Raw genomic sequence first — 18,982 nt, forward strand, 5'->3', positions numbered from 1 at the left:
TGACAGGACAAAAGGCCATCTTTCTCGCACCTGCCTTTTTTGCTTTGCCCATAAATTCAGGGCTTTGTGACGGCCACTCCAAAACATTGACTTTGTAACCCTCTACTCTTTAACGACTTGGCCATTTTGCACCTTCCAGGTGATTTAGAGATTCTTTCCTCGTGACACATTGTACTTCATTATAGTTGAAAAATTTGGGTGACAAGTTTTGCGTTTCATTCTTAAGAAAATGGAAATTTGGCAAAAATTCAGAAAAGTTTGAAATTTTCCTCAAATTACTCAATAACAAACATTTTCCCAATTTTTTTATGCACCCACTCATTTTTGTAGCATGTTAGGAGGCTTAGAACTTTAGGTTAAATTGTTCACGTTTTCATGAGAATCATCAAGACTCATGTCTTGAGGGACCTGGTTAGGTTTTAACCCCTACGGGACACAGCATCTTTTGGCCTAAAGGACGCGGCCCCATTTTTCAAATCTGCCCTGTGTCACTATAAGTGGTTATAGCGTGGGAACGCTATGAGAAATCCAGGGGATTTTGAGATTGTTTTCTCGTGACACATTGTACTTCAAATTAGTTTAAAAATTTGGATGAAATCTTTTGCGTTTAGTTATGAAAAAAAACAAAATTTGGCAAAAAATTGGAAAAATTCTATATTTTCAACGTTCTAAATTCTCTACTTTTGATGCAGATAGTCATAGCACCCAAATAAATTCATAACTTACATTTCCCAAATGTCTGCTTTATGTTGGCATGGTTTTTTTAAGATTCCACATATTTTACTAGAATGTTCTGAGGCTCAGAATTTAGGTATCATTTTTCACATTTTTTGTAAAATCACCAAAACCCGTATTTAGATGGACCTGCTCAACTTCTAATTGACACTGAGAGGCCTAAATAATAGCGAGACTCATAAATTACCCCATTGTGGAAACTACACCCCTCAACGTATGAAAAACCACTTTTGAGAAGTTTGTTAACCCTTTAGGTGTTTTATAGGGGTTAAAACAAAACGGAGGTGCAGTCTGAAAATTGTAATATTTTTTCACAATACACTCATTTTGGGTGGAAAATTAAACATTTACAATGGATTAAATGAAAAAAGGCTCCACAAAGTTTGATACCCAATTTCTCCCGAGTACACCGATACCCTATATGTGGTGGTAACCTGCTGTATGGGCGCACGGCTGGGCATAGGAGGGAAGGAGGCGCCATCCAGATCCGATTTGCTATGTCACATTGTACAGGCTATAATTTTTTTCTTTTTTTATTGAGGACCTATAGGGGCTTATTTCTTTTGCCACATGAGATGCACTTTTCTGGTACATAATTTTGGGGCATCTATAGCTAATTGGTGAGATTTAATTAAAGCTTTGTTGGTGGAGGAAATGAAAATCGTCAATTTTTAGGAACATTTTTATGTGTTTTTTTTTTGGCCGTTAACCATACCATAAAAATAGTATATTATTTTTATTCTATGGGTCGCCACGATTACAAAAATACTTCATTTATATATATTTTTTATTTTTTCCCATTTTTACTGAATAAAAAGTAATTTGGCAAAATTGTTGTTAATTTTAGCATCACCGTCTTTCATATGCATAACTTTTTTATTTTTCACCTCACAAATCTGTTTAAGGGCTTATTTTTTGCGAGAAGGATTGTTCTTTTTAGTGGTCTTATTTTAGATTGCGTAACTTTTTTAAATCACTTTTTAGAGCATTTTTAAAGGGCATTAATAAAAAATCATCTTTTTTTCAGAGAGAGTTTTTTGAGGTTGTTTTTTACGGGGTTCACTTTGCGGATCTAATAACGATTCTGTTTTATTATGCAGATTGTTACGGACGCAGGGATACCAAATATGTGGGGGTTTTGTGTATTTTATTCAATTGTACTGAATAAAAACTAATTTGGAGAAAATCTTATTCATTTTAGCATCACCATCTATTCATATGCATAACTTTTTTATTTTTTGGCTGACAAATCTGGTTAGGGGCTTATTTTTTGCGAGAACAGTTGTTCTTTTTAGTGGGCTTATTTTAGAGTGCATAAAATTTTTTAAATCACTTTTTAGAGCATTTTTTATAGGGTATTAATTAAAAATTATCTTTTTTTCGGAACGTTTTTTGCGTTTTTTTCCTCCGGCGTTTACCGTGCGGGTCCAGTAATGATTCTGTTTTATTATGCAGATTGTTACGGACGCGGCAATACCAAACATGCGGGGGTTTTTTGTGTTTTTATGTTTTTTATACTTTATTAAGTGTTTTTATGGGAAAGTGACATTTTAGGGGCTTATATTTTTATGTATTTATTTTTTATTTATTATAATGTGTAGTGTTAAGTGTTTTTGCATAATTTTACTTCTACATACTTGAACTTAAACCAGTGATACTCTGATCACTGGTTTAAGTTCAATACACTGCTCTACAATACTATTTTATTGTAGAGCAGTGTAAACTGTCTAAGCATGCTTGCGCATGCTCAGACAGTTTGCAGTCAGACCCGGAAGGGTTCTGGCTGCCATGGAAACCGGGCAGCTCCGGGGCACATGCCAGTCCTCGGAGCTGCCCAGGAGAGGATCGGATCCCCCGGTAAGCGGCACGGGGGATCCGATCCATAGGGGGAAGACCCTTACACGCCGCGGTCATGCTTGACCGCGGCGTGTAAGGGGTTAACACCCGCGATCGGAGTCGGCTCCGATCGCGGGTGTTAGCGCAGGCTGTCAGCTGTACTAGACAGCTGACAGCCGCTGCTTCTGGTACCGGCTCCGTTCGTGAGCCGGTGCCAGAAGCAGGACGTTATAGTGCGTCCTGGTGCGCTAAGTATCTAGCCACCGGGACGTACTATAACGTCCTGGTGCGCCTAGGGGTTAAGTGACTTTGAGAGGCCTGAATAATAGTAAAACACGGTAAATTAGCCTAATATAGAAACTAAACACCTTAACCTGCATAAAACAACTTTTATGAAATTTGTTAACCTTTTCAGTATTGCACATGGGTTAAATCAAAATGGTGTTGACAATTTTGAAATTGTCATTTTTTGGCTAAATGAAAGTACCAAAACCAAAAAAGTAAGGCTTTGAAAATGAAGCTTTGGCTTTTTGGACTTTTATCTTGGTATCTTTGTAAGAAGTATTTCAGAGCATCACATCCAGCAAGATGTCCTATATTGGCAAACAGTCTATTTTCACCAGTATTTCATCTTTCTCGGGACTGAAAACTATACAGAGACAGGACCTTCAAGATCTTGTTGAATGATGCAATAATTGCTAATATTCCTATATGGTCTTTACAATTATTGTTGTATAAGCAGTAAGAATATCCATTCACTGTAGCAGCATATGATTAGCCTAATGCAGTTCTTCAGAATGCCCTGAAAATGGCATTTTAGATTTCCACCTGTCCCTTATAACAGCAGCCACATCTGTATACCTAAGTGCCCTGAAAAGAGCAATCACTGGTTTTGAGATCACCATGCCTTTTTGTCTGATCTTATGAAGAGCAGCAAGCTTCTTTCCCTAGCTTTGTCTCTGTGTGCAATGGCATCTGGACATGTGACCCTGCCGTTATACTGCAAAGTCACATGTCCAGCCCCGCCAATCACAGACATTGTTATAGAGGACATGCCAGTGGTTGCTAAGTGGGTGCACAGAATGCCTAAATATACTATAACATTCACTATGTTAAAGAGTTAATCTAGGACATATTTAAAATCAAAAGACAAGGGCACACTGTTTGTGTCTGGAGAACACAAGGTTTAATCACCAGAAGTGACAAGGCTTGTTTACTGTAAGAACTGTGAATCTGTGGAATAGCCTGCCCCAAGAGCTGGTCACAGTAGGGACCAGTGCTCCTATCCCCCTGCTTGTGTGCTGCCAGAGCTTCCCACCACTCCCGGCTCCTGCTCTGTCTTCTTCGGCCGTGCGCGCTCCCGACCTCTAGGGTGCACGCGCCAGCTTCAGAAGATTTAAGGGGACAGCACGCTGTTAATTAGTGCTGCCCATTTCCTGGAAACCTATTTAAGTCTGCCTCTTCCTGCGAGCCCTGCCGGATCTTTGTGCCTTACAGCCTTAGAGAAAACTTCGTAGCGATTATTCTGCGTTCCTGTGTATCCCTGCGTTCCTGTGTGTTCCTGCTCCTGAGTCCTGTGTTACTAGAGTCCCTCCGTGTTGCTGTGTTCCTGCGTTGCTGTGTACCCGTGTTCCCATTTGCCAGACCTCCCGTTGCTGACTCCGGATTGGACTTGACCCTGCATCTTTTCCACCTGCCCTGACCCTGTTCCTGGACCCGACCACGAGACTGTCTTCCGTTAAGGTAGTCGCACCTGTGGGACGACCTGGTGGTACCCTGCCACAGCAAGTACATCCCGCTTTGTGGCGAGCTCTCCTGCGGTGGTACAATGGATCCACATATTCCGAATACTGACAACAGCATAGTGCTTGACGTGCTTAGATGCCCTTTTACATCAAAATAACATTGATGGTTATGCTATAATATAGATTTGCTTCCCGTTAATTTCTTTCTCATCCAATCCCTTACTTGGTTGAATTTGATGGACATTTTCCTTTTTAACAATCATATTAACTTTGTACAGTGGGTACGGAAAGTATTCAGATTCCTTTTCACTCTTTGTTTGTAAATTGCAGCCAAATGGTAACATCAAATGAGGTCTTCTATTTTGCTCTGTAATGTACATTTTGCACCACATCTTGACAGAAAACTAAATAAATGTAGCCATTTCTACAAATTTATTAAACAAGAAAAACTGAAAAATCACATGGTTATAAGTATTCAGACCCTTTGCTGTGACACTCATATTTAACTTACATATTGTCCATTTCCTTTAGATGGTTCTACTCCTTCGTTGAAGTCCTCCTGTGTTTAGTTAGATTGATTGGACTAGATGGTGGCAGAATCATGCTATGGGGGTGTTTTTCATATGCAGGGACAGGACAACTGGTTGCAATTCAAGCAAAGATGAATGCGGTCAAGTACAGAGAGATCCTGGATGAAAACCTCTTCCAGAGTGTTCTGCACCTCATACTGGGCTGAAGGTTCACCTTCCAACAAAACATTGACCCTAAGCACAGAGCTAAAATGACAAAGCAGTGGCTTCGAAACAACTCTGTGACCATTCTTGACATGACCGGCCCAGCCAGGGCCCTGACCTAAACCCAATTGAGAATTTCTGGAGAGACCTGAAAATGGCTTCCACCAATGTTCACCATCCAACCTGAGGGAACTGGAGAGGATCTGGAGGGAAAAATAGCAGAGGATCCCCAAATACAGCTGTGATAAACTTGTTGCATCATTCCCAAGAAGACTCATGGCTGTACTAGCTCAAAATAAGTATAAGGATCTGAATACTTATGACCATGATATTTCAGTTTTCTTGACAAAAATATCTACATTTCTCTTTCTGTCAAGATGAGGTGCAGTGTGTTAATTAATGGGCAAGAAAAAAAGAACCTTTTTTTTATCTTGCCAAAGAGCTACAATGAAACAGAGTGAAAAATTTAAAGGGGTCTGAATACTCTTCGTTCCCACTGTCTGTGCCACTTTTGTATTACAATTGCACTTTTTCCAACACTTTAGAAAACTGAGCACCTCAGGGGGCGTGGAAGGGCTTAGTTAGAGTTTGTGCCACATTTATTACTGTACTTCGCAAAAATTATGTCCTAGCAGAAAAAGCAAAGTGCACCAACTCTCCGCATTCTGAAAACAAAATGGATTAAATTTTTACAATGGATTAAAATTACACTTTTAGATTATCTGGTGCAAAGTGCACATTAGTGAGACAAACTGCACTAAGGCAGATTGCACCAGTTTTCATATATTTGATCCATTGTGTTTACACCAAGTAAACATGATGTTAACACAATATGAACCCAACATGAGAATGCATGCATGCATGAGAAAATTATAAACATGTTCGGTATCGCTGTGTCCCAAAATTCCTGATGTTTTAAAAGATAAAGGTAAACCCTGTAACCGAAAAATAAAGCGCCACATTTTGCAGAACATAAATAACAATGATGAAAAGTTCTCATGGTTTTACAGTCCCAAAAATTCCAGCAATGAAAATACACCTTACTCCAAAGGTCTGTACACCAAAGTATGAAAATTTTGTTATATTTCGTGCCGTGTACTGGGAAGCTGGCAAAAAATTAATATGCAGTAAACTTAACATAAAAACGCTTTTTGTAGGCTCTGTTTTTACAGATTCCACTGTGCAGGCCAACTGCCACCTCCCCTTTACTCTTTGGGACAGTGCGATTACATGGAAGTCAAATTTATATAATTTTAATAGGTATTAAAAATGAAAATCTGATGCTAATAATTTTATTATTCGAGTATTTCCCAGTGCTCGGTAATGCATTGGTCACAGCCTCCCAGTATATAGCCAGCAAGCCCCCTGTAGTAAATAGCCAGTTAGACCCCTGTAGTATATAGCCAGCCAGCCCCCTGTAGTATATAGCCAGCCAGCCCCCTGTAGTATATAGCCAGCCAACCCGCTGTAGTATATAGCCAGCCAACCCGCTGTAGTATATAGCCAGCCAACCCGCTGTAGTATATAGCCAGCCTGCCCCTTTAGTATATAGCCAGCCTGCCTCTTCAGTAAATAGCCAGCCCCTGTAGTTTATAGCCAGCCCCGTGTAGTGTATAGCTAACCAGCCCCCTGTTTCCCCAGCACAAAAAAATAAATGGAGTACTCACCTTTCAGATGCTCCGGGCTGCTCGGACAGCATCTCAATCTCAATCTGTAAAAAAATAAGCTTAAGGCTCAGTCCCATTTTTTGGATTCTGACCTGCATCTCTTTATGTGGTTATAACTTTTGAACACTGTTACTTATCAAAGCGATTCTGAGATTGTTTTTTCATCACATGTTGTACTTCATTTCAGTGGTAAATTTTGGCTGATAAGTTTTGTGTTTATTTACAAAAATAAGAAACAAATGATGAATTTTTAGAAAAAAATTGCCATTTTCGAAATTCGAAATCACCGCATTTTCAGGTAGACCGATTTACCACCTAAATAACTTGCCGAATAACATTTCCCATATGTCTACTTTACATTTTCCTAATTTTTGAAATTTTTGGATCATTTATTTTGACGTCACGCGGCTTACAAATCGAATAGCGATTTTCCGTATTTTCAGAATTGACTGACTATTTTGGGGATAAATACTGTTTGAAATTAAATTTTACATATTTAGCATTAAAAACCCCTATATAACCAACCCATTTTCAAATCTGCACCCCTCAAGCTATCAGAAACAGCATTTACAAAGATTGTTAACCCCTTGAGATCTTCATAGTAATTGAATCAAAATGGCGGTGAAATTTAGAATGGTCAAATTTTGTCGGTTATACGTTCATTTAGCCCTAAAATTTGCACATTTCCAAAAGATAAAAAGAGAAAACCCACCATAAAATTTGTTCTACAATTTCTCCTGAGTGCAGAGACCCCCCACATGTGGACATTACTTGTGTTATGGGGTACAGCGAGGCGCAGAAGAGAAGGAGCAGCCTGCAGCTGCCAGGATTTTAGTTTTCTCGTTGCCCCTTTTTGAAGGCTATAAAATTTTCGCTATAACGTTATTTGGGCCATGTGATGGCATTTTTTTTGCTGGATGAGATGCTTTTTCCAGTGTTACCATTATGGGGTTGGTATCACCTATTGTTGAAAATTAAGGAACTTTTTTTGAGGTCATGAGTAGAAAAGCATCAATTCTGTACTGGATTTTTTACTTTTTTTTTTTTTTTGTTCACCATATAGCCTAATAATTATGTTATCTTTATTCTATGGGTCGATACGATTACGGGGATACCAGACATCAATATTTTTTCTTATGTTTTACTAAATTTGCCAAATAAAACCTTAATGTGGGGAAAAATCTATCATTTTTGCATCACCGTCTTCCAAGTGGCATAACATTGTTACGTTTTTGGCTACGGAGCTGGTTGATGGCTTGTTTTTTTGCGGGACATGTTGTACTTTGCAACAGTATCATTCTGGATTACATATGTTTTGTTGATCACTTTTTATTGCATTTTTAGTGGGATATAATAGGTAAAAATCATAATTTTTGGCGGGTTTTTTAAGGTTTTTTTTTACGGCGTTCATCATATGGGTTCAATAGTTATTTAGCTTTATTCTATGGATTGTTACGAACGCGGTGATACTATATATGTGGGTTTGTGTTATGATTTAGACTTTTTTGAGCGTTATATGTCTCTTTATATGTTTTGGGGCTTATGGGCATTTTTAGTGATTTATAAAGTTATTTTTTATTGAAAAACATTTTTTTTTACATTTTTTACTTGATCAACCATGGGACATGAACAAGCAATCATCTGATTGCTTGTTCATGATAATACTCTGCAATACTCATGTATTGCAGGGTATTAGCAGATGCCATCTTAAAGGCACTGCCTTCAGGCTTCTCTGGGGTCCCGCCATAGCAGCGATCGGCGCCCTGAAAACGGCGCGCGCAGGGGGGGGGGTGATCGTGGGGTAAAGACCCCCGGAAGGCATGTTAAAACTGTATATTACAGCTGACACCGCACTCTAACACCCACAATCGGAGCCGGCTCTGATCCCGAGTGTTAACCCCGTACTCGCTGTGGTCAAGTATGACCGAGGCGTGCAAAGGTCTACCCCTTATGGATCGGTTCCCCCGTGCTGCTTACCGGGGGATCTGATCCTTTTCTGGGCAGCCCCGAGGTCTACCAAGTGTCCCAGGGCTGCCCGATGTTCTTGACAGTGAGACCCCATCCGGGTCTGACTATAAACTCTCAGCGCATGCGTCTGCATTCACAGTCAGTTTACACTGCTCTACAATTAATTAGTATTGTAGAGCAGTGTATTGGACTTGAACCAGCGATCAGAGCATCACTGGTTCAAATTCAAGTTTGTAGAAGTAAAAAAAGTTAAAAACACTAAAGTTTAAACATTAGAATAAATAAATAAAAATAAAAGCCCCTAAAATGCCACTCTCCCATAAAAACACTTAATAAAGTAAAAAAAACACAAACCCACATACTTGGTATTGCCGCTTCCGTAACAATCTGTATAATGAAACAGAATCGTACTGGATCTGTACGGTAAAAGCTGGAGAATGAAACGCAAAAACCTCTCCAAAAAAAGATCATTTTTAATTCATACTTTCCAAAAAATGCTCTAAAAAGTGGTTTAAAAAAAGTTACGCACCCTAAAATAAGACCACTAAAAAGAACAACTTTTCTCGCAAAAAATAAGCCCTTAACCAGATTTGTCAGCTGAAAAATAAAAAAGTTATGCATATGATGCAAAGATGGTGATGCTTAAATGAACAAGATTTTCTCCAAATCAGTTTTTATTCAGTAAAATTGATTAAAATACACAAAACCCCCACATATTTGGTATCACTGCGTCCGTGACAATCTATGACAATCTGGCTAAAGGTGAGAGTGGTAACAAGCATACGTATTGTTAGAGCCCTCACAAGGGTAGGTGAACCGTGTTCAGTGATCCATGGGTTCCAAATACCTTCAAATACAGTGTGTCTGTCCTGGTTGGCTCTTTCCTTTTGAACAACATCAATAGGTTTACTCTGTAAACCGCTGTAAATAACAGATTCGGTGTTTTCCATTTTGTCGCTATATGGATTCTAGTTGCCAAGCTATAAACTGAGCCGATCGATGCGCTTTATTTTTGACCTTGCTGGTTTAGAAGGAGTACAGCAGAGGTTACCGGGGTTGCATTACCTAATATAGAGCGGATAAGGGTCTTAACGTTGTTCCAGAGAGAGGGAACCAGGTGGCAGTGCCACCAGATGTGGGCCATATCACCCAGAGCATTACAGCCTCAAAAGCAGGTATTGGGTAGGTGGGGATACATAGTTGCCAGACGGGGGGAATGTAATAAACTCTATTTAGTAATCTAAGGGAGGTCTCCGTCAATGATGCCTGATGGCTGCCCTTTGCAAGAGTGGAGCAACAATGTCACCATCTCGCCATGGACAGTTCTCAGCCTAAATATGATTCCCACTGATCCATAAATCGTGACTTGATGTCTGGGGGATGGGCGTTAAAGATTTAGTACAGGAGGGAAATTGTCTCTCGGCCAAATGGGTTACTCAGGCAAATGCTCTTGAATGCTGTTCGGGAGCCTGATCATCCAAATGTTTAAACTAATTTGAAGTACAATGTGTCATGAGAAAACAATCTCAAAATCCTCTGGCTATATCATAGCATCCTAAAGGCCAAAATAGGCTGAATCCCAAAGGGGTTAAGATGGGGTTTCTCCTTTCTATCTTTTGTGAATGTGTACATTGTAGGGCTTTTATTACTGACTAAATTAGACCATTCTAAATTTCACCCCCACTTTGTTTTAGTTACTATGAAGCTTTTAAAGGGTTAACAGGCTTTTTTACTAGTTTGAGGGATGCAATTTTGAAAATGGGGTAATTTATAAGGGGTTGTGAAGTCATAATTAACTATAAATTTAAAAATGATGAAAACATAAAGAAGACCTATAGGAAATGTCTGTCTGAAAAGGAGATAATTTAGAATATTTAACTTTTTAAAAAATTATATATTTTTTTCTAAATAAATATACATATCAACCAAAATTTACCACTAATATGAAGTATAATGTGGCCAAAAAAATCTCAAAATCACTTTGGTAAGTTATAACCATATAAAGCGACACACATCAGATTACAAAAATGGGGAGGAGCCTAAACATACAAACTGGCTTCCTCTTGAAGGGGTTAATAAAGGGCAGGATTTGAAAAAAAAAAAAGTTTCTTCACCCTTAAACCCAGTAAACAACGGACAACTGGTAGAATGCTTTTTCCATATGAACAACTCGGCTCCCAATCTGCAATTTTAAAGGAAACCTACCACTTCTGAAGGTAGGTATGAGATACAAACACCGGGCACCAGCTCAGGGTGAGCTGGTGCCGGTGCTTAGTCTCGTTAGTGTTAAAACCGCGGTATCGCGGTTTTAACACTTTTGAAACTTTCTAGCAGAAACTGCTTCGGCGCTTCGTGCACACGATCGTGCGTGCGCCTACATTGGAAACGCCGCAGGCGTTGCGCGCGCACGGTCGCGCGCAGCGCCGAAGCAGTTTCTGCTAGAAAGTTTCAAAAGTGTTAAAACCGCGATACCGCGGTTTTAACACTAACGAGACTAAGCACCGGCACCAGCTCACCCTGAGCTGGTGCCCGGTGTTTGTATCTCATACCTACCTTCAGAAGTGGTAGGTTTCCTTTAAATTAACCATTTCATTGTATGTGACACATTAACAGTCATAATTGTACATGAATCACATATATTGTTTGTCATGAGGTCTTTAGTTTTCATCTACAGCATATGATATTAGCATAGGAGTATAGTTTTTTTATGTACCGTAATGAAAGCTGCTGAAACAGATGGTTGCCTTGACTATGTGGTACACACTATTAGATGTGGGTTCTGTACTGCTGGTGTGCATTAATGTGTTGCAGATCTGTTTGAAATTAGGTAAACTTTACATTTTGTTGGGTGACTGCTTGTCAGAATGTATATACTCCTAGGAGCAAATCTGATTAGATTAGAAGCACTGTTTATTGCTAGTTTGCCAGTGAATGTTCTATTCCAGTTGTTTGCTTGTAGGATTTGTACTGAGTTTCTGCAACCAAGTAACCTGATGTATTTGTGTATACATGGCCTTGCTTTATTCTGAATATTTAGATAATTGTGCTCCTCTATCAGCTCTCTGTATCCTTAACCTTTTTTTGGTTGTTATTTTATTTACTCTGTATGTTCTGGAAAGAGTAACACAAATTAAGACTTTAAAACAATGACACATGAAGCGAAAATGATTCATCAACTTGCTATCGAAATGTTATTGTGAGAAGTTTACTTTTCTGTCTTTGGGTTTGATATTGTAAGGAAACTTTGTCAAACATTTTTTTATCCTTTACATCCTAATGTAACTTGAAAGGGATAATAATACAAACTATCTTCAGCTTCAGTATTGAACAGTAGAATCAGGATTATCCTGAACAAATTGGGCTTTATTGTTCGAGATTAACACATCAAGGGCATGTCACACATTCATGAAATATGCTTTCTAGAATTCCCTCTCTTAGGTTATATCTTACCTTTTTAACTTTAATAAAATTTCATCTAAAGTCATATGCAAATGTGAAGAAAAGAGTACAGGTACCAATATCGTGGGCTATATAGTACCCCAAACCATACCATTTTAGTGTCACATTATTGATAAGAAATTAATCTTTCAAATCAGGATTGTGGTTTTGTAAGCTGCAGAATGGTACATAAAGGCAGTTAAAGACATATGAGCTTCAAATACAAATACAATTCCTGCCTTTTTCTTTAATTGTCTGTATCTACAGTAATGTAGCTACAGAACCATTATCCTTAGCAACTTGAAATATCATATTCTTATTTTATGTGGGAGATGATGGGAAAAGTTGTTAAAGGCAGATATATATTTCCCCTAAGTTTCTGTCTTATGTGTCTGAAGCTTCAGGGAAGTTGTTGTGTGTAATATAAAGAAATCTTATAGAGGAAGCCACAGCACTTTGTCACCAATTTTATTCACCAAGACATGGCAGCTGCGTTTCGATTTACCATGAATCTTTATCAAGCATAAAAACTCAATGGGGCACATTTTACTAAGAGCAGTGCAAACTGCACTCAAAGTGGGTCTGTTTGTGTATAATACAGGGCGTGCCGGATTCATGAAGAACGTGCGCCAGAAATCATGGATCTGACACTTCTCTGCCCTGGCTCAACTTTTTTGTGATGCACCTTAAAAATAGGGCATGCGACAGATTTATCTCTGACTTTGCATGATAAATCAGGTGCACGGTCGCATTGAGCTCCAGAACGCACCCTAGTTTGTGTCCCATGATGCCTAGTGCTGTGTGCGCCACAAAGTGTTGCATGTGCAGAAATGTGTTTCAGTTTGCACTGAAGAAAACGTGCAAAGGCTGACAGGAAACTGGCGCATGGCCCTTAGTAAATGTGGGCCTATGTGTGCAAACATATACACCGCCCCATCTATGAGATCACTTCCATTGGGACATAATCAGGTTATACAGCATTAAAAACCTTGACCAATTATCTAAACAAACTATTCAACATATCAAAATACTATTTACATTTAATATCATCATTTAAAATGTTAACTATTATTAAAATCAAAAGATCCAATGTCCTCCAAAGAAAATCTTTTTACAACTACATTGATGTATTGGAGATTAGTTACACTAATACAATATTTAATGCGCATGAACGCTAGTCTACGTTGTCAAGGTAACATCTTACACAATTCTGTTTCATCATGTGACCTCGCTGCTGCACTTCAAAAAGAAGATCAGCGTCCTTTCACATGAACACAGGTAAGTTTATGATAAAAAAGATGGAGACAGTGGGGCAGATTTACTTACCCGGTCCATTCGCGATCCAGCAGCGCGTTCTGTGTGGAGAATTCGGGTCTTCCGGCGATTCACTAAGGTAGTTCCCCCGATGTCCACCAGGTTTCGCTGCTCTGCTGAAGTTCATTGGAATGTACTGAAGTTCACCAAGCCAGGCCGAGTGCAGGTAAGCACGTGTCAAGCGGCACTTTTTTTTTTTAAAGGAAAAGAAATTTGACTTCCAGCCCACTGAACGTGGTTCAAAAGAGCCTATTATCACAGGAAATCCTCAACCAGAGGACAGTGTATAACCGGTTATCATCAGTCCACATATTTGTTGAACATAATTCACATGCATCTATGGTACTAGGTTGTGACACAGAACTCACTATAAAAAAGAGAGTTCCCTCATCCAACCTCTGGTAATTATTAAAATCAAAAGATCCAATGTCCTTTGAGAGTTATGTATCAGTAGTGATGTTTCCATTCCAGCTTCTCTTCCAAACTCATTCAAATGATTGTTGCTCTACAGAAAGATAGCCTAATGTTTATGGAGGTTGCCAATAACCTGAAGTGACACCTAAGTAAAGCACAAGAGAGGTGGCGGTACATGTGGGGAAGCCAGCCCTTCTCCATGTCCTTCTAAACTGATGATATCTTTTTTTTTTTTTTTTTTTTTTTTTGCTGCTGCTTCTTGGACACATGCACGCACATTAATGTATTTTTGCACTTATACATTTTTGGTTCCTTTGAATTGATTTGACACCTTGTATTGCACTGCTTGCCCAAGATTCCTTGCTTCTGTGTACTACTAAAAATTAACCAGGTGGAAGGGGCTGCTTTCTGGCATATGTTCTGGTCCTGTAGAGCCTTAGCTCCACTGTGGTGGGAAGTGGAGGAGCTCATTGGTAGGGTGAGGGATGTCAGTTTGCTTTTGTTAATGCAGAATAAAATAGTTTTGAATTGAAAAAAATAAGAAGATTTAAAGGGCCAGTGCACCGCTGATTGTTGTTGGCCATTCCAGGATATGGTTAAAAGCCATCTTCTTCCAGCATTCCCTTCCGGATATCCGTGCTCTATGCCGTTAAGAAAGCTAGTGTCCTTGCCTTGTACTTGTTTATTATTTATATGATTCTGCTTAACGTCTTTGTACTTCTCCTTGGCTGCCTCCACGGACAAAGTTGCACCTATGCAACAACTTGATGGTTTACCATGCCGCAGCAAGTCCAACCTGCTTTGCAGTGGGCTCTGGTGAAAACGGGTGCCACTTAGATTCCGGTCCCAGGTGTCATCTTATATCATTGTCCGGGGTGGTCCAGTGGGTCCACTACCCCTGGAGCCTGACACCAATCCTGGGACACAGCAGTATGACCGTCAAACCATACAGCAGCAGCGTGTCCTGGTAAGCAACATCCAGACCTCGAGGTCCCACACCGCACTCGCTCAGTGGATCCAGCACAGACCCTCATCACCAGTGTAAACCCCTCTCAAGCAAGCAGATGAGACACAGCACGGAAGACCACCACATGCACCAAGGCTGTGCCGAAGTCCCAAATGGTGCTGGCCTACATCCCCCCTCTTTCAGGTCTGCTATACGGCCTGAGTATGCACATCTTCCTTCCACCAGGCTGTGCCCAGCACTGACACCGTCCACCCGCGCCATTGCACCACAACCTTGCAGCCTGATTCCACCTGCCTCCACCAGGCTATTTGAAAATGCCCCCTCCTTGGCTGAAAATATGATGATTTTTTTCAGAGATGTCTACCAAAAACCCTGTGACTGCTTTCAAAAGAGGAAGAGAGTCTAGAGTATGTCTCTAGGGATTCCCTCACTGAGATGATTCTCTACTTCACTCATCCAATAGAAAAGGGTCCTGGCCAGCGAGGTTTGTGATATTGCAGTTTTAAAGGACACCTGTCATCAGGTCTCTGTCACTTGTCCTGTCACCTCTACCTGTTGGAGCAGCTCACAAAGATCCATCCCAGCCTTTATCTAGTTATTTCATACATTAATCATTATAAAATCATATTTTCTTTATTATGTAAATGAGTATGGTCACATGGTCAGAGGCAGTGATGTCACCCCTATTCCTCCCCCTGCTCATGTCTGTGTGTAATGTATAGTAAAGCATAGTTAGTGTGTGTGCTGCATCTGCTGACATGCTGCATCCTCCTTGTACACAGAGACACAGACATCAGCTACACAAGTACCTGACATGTTCTGCTATAACATGGCTGCCTGGAGCTGTTGTATCTCTCCTATACACACACACATGCACACACAGGTTGCAGGGGGCGTGGCCACCAGCAAGCACATGGAGCAGCCATCACATCATTATACAGCCTCACACCATTACACAGGCTGTCAGTTATGCACTGGGGGTGTGGCTGGACAGCTTGAATATGCTAATGACTCATTGGACATTTCAGAGGTCATTTGCATACATCTTTAGGACCTAATTGCTTAGGTTTACAGGCATGTAGATGGACAATGAAGGGATAGAGGCAATGCTCTCTAATGGCAGTTTATGAAAATATATTTAGATTAGGGGGGTTATTTTGCATGACGGGTTCTCTTTAAGATTCTACAGCAGATCCCCAGGAAGTCGGTCTTCAGTAGAATCTTCAAAGGGAAGGTCTGTTATATTAACCACCAGGAATATCCATTTTAGGAGTGTTCTCCCAAATTAAAGATTCTTCAGAATCAAAAATAAGTTTATTTTTTAACTCCTCAGGAATGGAAAGACGTCTTTCTGGTTCTTTCGACTCTTCTTTAATCACCTCTTTAAAAGATCTTTAAAAGGAAAAACATGTTTGTGTTTTATCCTTAGACTGCCAAAGAGCTCATCCTGCACAGCCTTAGGTTTAATAATATCTTTAATATTTAGGGTATCTCTCTTAAGAAGTAACTTTAGAACTTTATCTTTAAGGATTTTCTTTAAACAGTCCTTGCATTAACGCTTAGTATGCAGTTTTTTAGAAGTAGCCTTTTTGGGCTTATCTTTTTCCTTTTACCTTTCTCTCTCCACTCTAGGGAGATATTTCTCCTGAAGAGAGAATTTAAGGAGCAGAAGGATACTTATAAGGCCCAAGGTGGGAGAAGACATCTCACATTCATCAACCATGGTGCAGATTCCTAGGCTCAGGCAAAACTGAAGTGCAGACCCCAGAGTTAAAAATCAGACTTGCAGGCTGATTTGTATTTACCAAGCCATGCAGTACTTGCGTTCTATGTTAGCTGGAAGTGGGGCATCGCGGCTGGAGTAGCGCCGGATGATGCGTCTGAACAATAGAGAGCCAGTCCCAGCAAACTCTCGTAGCCTTTGGGAACTTGTAGCCTTTGTATTAACACCCGGATTCCCGAAGGATACCAGAAAGGAGCCCGGTCAAGGTGGGATCCCAGGAAATAGGTACCCACCATGGCACAATATTGATGGTTGCAGGAAGAGCTTCCATAACATTCCTATAGAATTTCAGGGAGCGGCCTCCAAGGGGCTGTCATAGAGGACGCAATGGAAAAAGACATTAATGGCTGTGTGTTTCCTTATTTTCTGGTAACACCAAATGTATTGTTATCTAAGCTGTTTACTGAATACTTTACATCACATATTTGCAGAAATTTGAGGGGTGTACAGGCAGTCCCTGGGTTACGTACAAGATAGGTTCTATAGGTTTGTTGTTAAGTTGAATTTGTATGTAAGTCGAAACTGTATATTTTATAATTGTAGATCCAGAAAAAAGGTTTTTTTGCCCCAGTGACAATTGGAGTTTCAAAATTTTTTGCTGTAATGGGACCAAGGATTATCAATAAAGCTTCATTAGTCACCTTACAGCTGATCATTGCAGCCGGGGATTATTGTAACACCCAGAGAGCTTCACCAGAAGTCACAGGGGGAAGAGGGGTTCGTCTTTAACTATGGGTCGTGTGTAAGTCGGGTACCACTTGTACTTACTTTTCTAAGATACTGTGTATAGATATAGATTATGATAAATATAATTCCCATCTTTTTAGTTGGACTATAAAAGGACAGTGGCTACTAGCTGGCATGAAGTAGATTTATTGCATTAGAATTTATAACGTGCAGTGGCTTTTTTGATACACCTTCTTGATTTCTATTGCTTTTGCTTGTAATGGTTGTACAAGGGCTTTTACTGTATAATCATTTCAAAAGAACAGTTTTATTCTGCCACCAAAAAGGATGTAGGCCTGAAAACAGAAATTTGAAACACATTGTGATTTTTGGCTGGCAATCGCCTGCTTCGGTTCAGATGTTTCTTCAGTCAACTCCAGGCTTAGATTACAAGATTTGTAAATTAAAGGAAAACCAAAAAGGAAAGGAACATCTGGGTAAATTCTGTCCATGTGGTATTTGTGAACGTACTATGACCAGGTTCTTTAAAGGTACTGCAGGAAACGCAAATGTAATGGTATTAAGGAAACATAGTAGATTTTACGTTTTAAAAGTGTCATTATATAAACCTATGTAACATTTAACCTGACTGATTGATTGTAATGTATGTCTTTGTGCTTTATAAAAAAAATCTGTAACAAAAAGGTTGGTACAGTGGATTATCTGGCAATACACATCAGATCAAAAAACTAAAATAAGAATGTGTCAAATATATCTATCAACATCTATCAAATGATACTAAACTCTGACCCCATCCCCACCGCTGGGGAATGGTGTGTTCAGAGCGATGAGCTGTGTTGCATATCGTTTGGCATTGTGGCCAAAAAGTTAGATTTAGGTTTCATATGACAGAGCACCTTCTTCCACATGTTTGGTTTGTCTCCCAGGCAGGTGGCTTGTGGCAAACTTTTAACAATACTTTTTGTGGATATCTTTCATAAATGGCTTTCTTCTTGCCAGATTTGTGCAGACTGATTGTTGTCTGATTGTTGTCCTATGGACAGACTCTCCCGCCTCAGCTGTAGATCTCTGCAGTTCATCCAGAGTGATCATGGGCCTCTTGGCTGCATCTTTTCTTGTTTTGTGCACGTTTAACCCCTTAACGCTCTGCGCCGTAGCTCTACGGCGCAGAGGTATAAGGGATGTATGAAGAGGGCTCACGGGCTGAGTCCTCTTCATACAGAGGTGGGGGTTTTTGCATTTTGCACAAAACCCCCACCGCTAATAACCGCGGTCGGTGCTTGCACCGATCGCGGCTATTAACCCTCTAAACGCCGCCCGCAAAGTCGCGGGCGGCGTTTAAAAGACGGCGGCGCGCGGGCGCCGCCATCTTTTTTTCGATCGCCACGCCCCCGAACGTCATCGGGGGGCGGCGATCGGTTACCATGGTAGCCTCGGGTCTTCTCTTGACACGAGGCTACATGGTTTATGCAGGTTCGTTACAATGAGCCAGTGGCTCATTGTAATGTAAGACCTGCAAAAACGCCATATATTGCAATACTGTAGTATTGCAGTATATGGTAGGAGCGATCTGATCATCTAGGGTTAATGTACCCTAGATGGTCTAAAAAATAGTGAAAAAAAAAAGAAAAAAAAAAGTTTAAAAAATAAAAAAAATTAATAAAATATTAAAAGTTCAAATCACCCCCCTTTCC

At 40.1% G+C, this 18,982-nt stretch overlaps 1 protein-coding gene across 7 annotated transcripts in view; it reads left to right on the forward strand.

The window, feature by feature from the left end:
* Positions 1–18,982, forward strand: part of BCAS3 (BCAS3 microtubule associated cell migration factor) — an 818,800-nt gene that overhangs the window by 91,327 nt on the left and 708,491 nt on the right. The gene's annotated exons all lie outside the window — the stretch shown is intronic.

This window comes from Engystomops pustulosus, chromosome 2, assembly GCF_040894005.1.
Source record: "Engystomops pustulosus chromosome 2, aEngPut4.maternal, whole genome shotgun sequence".
Taxonomy (NCBI): domain Eukaryota; kingdom Metazoa; phylum Chordata; class Amphibia; order Anura; family Leptodactylidae; genus Engystomops; species Engystomops pustulosus.